The sequence below is a fragment of the Camellia sinensis genome, chromosome 7 (assembly GCF_055761805.1).
Source record: "Camellia sinensis isolate YWXY chromosome 7, ASM5576180v1, whole genome shotgun sequence".
Taxonomy (NCBI): Eukaryota; Viridiplantae; Streptophyta; class Magnoliopsida; order Ericales; family Theaceae; genus Camellia; species Camellia sinensis.
Window position 1 is genome coordinate 100,802,506 of NC_138967.1, and position 3,615 is coordinate 100,806,120.

General features: G+C 34.2%; 1 pseudogene across 1 annotated transcript; it reads right to left on the minus strand.

The window, feature by feature from the left end:
• Positions 1-1,396: 1,396 nt before the first annotated feature.
• LOC114261925 (aluminum-activated malate transporter 7-like) lies at positions 1,397-3,163 on the minus strand (annotated as a pseudogene). Its single transcript, XR_014334641.1, has 3 exons — positions 2,650-3,163; positions 2,328-2,471; positions 1,397-1,962 (listed from the first exon to the last, which is right to left on the minus strand). The product of XR_014334641.1 is annotated as an aluminum-activated malate transporter 7-like (transcript).
• Between the last annotated feature and the right edge of the window lie 452 nt (positions 3,164-3,615).

Here is a 3,615-nt window from a genome sequence, read left to right on the forward strand (position 1 = left end):
TCCAATTTAATTTTTATATAAAATATATAATTCCCAATTTTTTTTAAAAAAAAAAAACCCCAACACCAAAATACAAATTAAAAAAAATATTTTAAAATACATTCAATTCTTTGACTATTTCTAATCAAAATGAAATATATATCCTTTATAATTGATCCTTTAAAATGAAATATATATCCTTTATAATTGATCCTTTCTATGAAAATATATATCCTTTATATAATTGATTAGAATGGTCCACAGATCTTACAACAAATAAATGGCGGAGATCATTTTACACATTAGAGAGTTCCCACCCACGACACACGCACAACAGTTTCTTCTTTTCTTCTTCTCACGCTCTGTCTCTGTCTCCGTCTCCGTCTCCGTCTCTCTCTCTCTCTCTCTCTCAGAACGATAAATACCTCATCGGCACAACCTTTGTGTCTCCTCCTCTTCCCCGAATTCGAATCCTCTTCCCCAATAGACACCCACCCTCTTCGCTATAGACGGTGTTCTTCATTGACTACTCTGAAGCTTTCGAAACTCATTGGCTTGGGAAAGACCTACAATTTTGGTAACGTTCTAAACCTAGAGTTTGTTTCTTTTCTTTTCTGAAACCCTTCCCTTATTAAATTAGGGCATTTGATTAAACTATTTGGATTTCAATTCAACGATTTCTGATTGGGGGTTTTGAATTAGGGCGTTTGATTCAACGATTTCTGGTTGGGGGGTTTTGATCCTTTTTTTTTTTTTTAAATATGTATGTATATATGTATAAGCTCAAATCAATTACAGTAGATGTTTGTTTATATATGCTTTTGAAGGTGGCAAGCGATCGATTATGCTCGGTTGAATCACAGTACGATTACGTTCTTCAATTTCTCCAAACCAGAGACCGCAGCTTCACGCTGGAGTCGAGTCAGGTTGAATGCTTCCAAGGTCATCTGCTTCTTCCTCTTCTTCTAATCTAGATTTTTCAATATTATAGCAGAGTACTGCCCCTGGTTTTGAAATAACCAAGTTCAAATCACAAGAGAAACAATGTTCAACTAAAATCTTTCTCGGTCTTTCCTTTTGGGTTATTGGAATAAATCGAGTAGAAAGAAGATTCACTATGCAATTCGAATTTAAGACGATTTTCTTTCTTTGGTTTGAAATAGGATGGGACAGGGTATAGTCTGGTTATAAAGAAAGAAACCACTAGAGTTGGGGATTATCATATTCTTAGTGGATTTCTTATTATTATAAACTTGAAATTATTTAATGACATTAATGAATTTTGGCAAGTGTCTAATTGAAAGAATTCATGGCAGACACATTGCAAGTGCTTAACACTTTTTAATTTTTTTTTTTAATTTTTAAAATCATTTTTTTAAGGGGGACCAAAAATGAAATTAGAACAGCCCACATCCTTGAAATGAAAACTAGCATCCCTCAGTTTAATTTATATAAATCTGTAAACATATATATAATCCCATATTTTGTCATCATCATACAGTAGCATAGTAATCACCCCCCTTTGGGGCCATATGATCTCCTCCCCTTCAATAATAAATGAATCTTTTTTATGCATATATGTACATTTAAAGGGCCAAAAAATTGGCTCTGATGGATGTATACAGCATCAAATGCTCACATCTCAATCAAAACTGCCATCTATCTAGCTTGAAAATCAGCAAGTTCACCGAGTTCTTCGACCTCTTTTGCCAATACTTCCACTTTTTCTACTATCTCCATCAACAAGAACACAAAACTAGCCATAGCAAGTCCTTCACCGTTCTCCGATGCTCCTAGCTTGGAAGGAGAAGCGAGTAGGCTAAGCTCTGCTCTCATCGACTGCAATTTTGACGCCATCAAGGATTTAGGCCGGCATTTTTCCATTTTTATAATGCTCTCTCCGAGCTCTCCAAGAATCCACGCGAGCAACGAGCCAACTGCTTCACACGGTTCCTTGATCGACTGTCGTGGATTTGATGAAGGCTGATCACACACGATTGGAACAAAATGTCAATATAAATTGTAACATCCTGTCTCGCATAGTTTAGATAGAAAAAGTTTATGGGCTACATATCTACTACATCCCTTTCTAGTGATAATACATTTTAAAGCTGTGAGGGCCTAGCTAAAGCTAACAATATCGGTACCATTCGGAGTGGGAATCTTACATAGGATTCTCTAAACTTTGAGTGAATTCGTTTTAATCTTACATAGGATTCTCTAAACTTCCAAAAACTGGCTTATTTTTGTCTAATAAATTTTTTTCTCTTTTCAAATTTTTAGGTTTATGTATTCGAGACGGGTCTAAAAAGTAAATAAAACCAAGAGGAAGAGTATGAATTTCGGACCTGTCTAGGAGATTGAAGACACCCTTTAAGTGAAATAATGGTAGCAGGAAGGTCTCAAAGAACATCTCCGATTTGTAGGTATTTATCCCAGGGATATGAGAACCCAAATTTTCCATGCCATGGTTCCCATCTTGCAAAATTTGCCTGAAATAGTACAGAGATTTTGATCCATGCATGTAAGCTACTAAATTTTCCCGAGAAAATGAGAAGGAAAGTAGATCAAAAAAAGGTTAATGTCATTGGAATTTTCTCCAATTGAATGGAAAAGTAGTTAATCTCCTTTTACAAAATATTTTCTATTAGTAAGTTGACAGAAATATACCAGAGACTCATCGCTCAACTTGGAGTGTATCACTGATTTGCAATTGGCAAAATTGGCACCGGGTTGTTTTTCCTTCTCATTGACTACTCTGAAGTACTCCTCCAAGATTTCTACATTGATCACCCAAAAGCATTTCAATCTTTTTGATAAGTTCAGAAAAAAAGAATAAAAAAAACAAAAGCTTATAGATAAGCTAAAAAATGAATTCAAATATTTTTTGATGTTGAGTTTTCGGAAGAATTCTATCATAAAGCATAAAAAATTGAGATGGTGGTTATTCGTATTATTGTTGTTTTGTTCAATTGTTATACCTTGAATACAGGAAGCAAGCTTTTGGAACTTGGAGGCTGTAGAGTGATGAAGTTCATCACTAGCCCACATGGGACAAATGAGTAAGTTTGTGAAAATGCAGACCGTGAAGCCCATGCCAATGGTTGAAAGACGTTGCCGGGCAAGTTCAATGACCTTGTCCGCGCGCAAGCCAGACACCGCTACCAGATTGAAGTAAGGATGAAAATCATAACTTCATACTACTACAAAAATGCTTAAAGATCACACTTAAAGAAATTATAACGTGACACTTTTAATGAAAGTGATTAAAAAAATCAAATTAATATTTTAATCACACTTAAGTTAATTTAGTGTGATTATATTTATTTTTTATCTCACTTTTTAATTAAGTGTGATTATATCTTTTTTTTAAATCTCATTTTTTAATTAACGTGTGATTGTATGGCTACACAATAGACATTTTGATTTGCATTCGATTTCAATTGTTTTTGTTCATTTTTTATTCTGAAATTGCTTGGATCTATATTCAATTAGTTTGTATTTGGTTAGTTTGTTTGATTGACGTATAGTTTCGATTTTGGGGTCTTGAAACATTTGTGTTATCGATGTTTTGGTAGTGTAGAGATTTTTAGGTTTTTCTGTTTAAACATTTGTGTCGATGATGAACAACTCTAA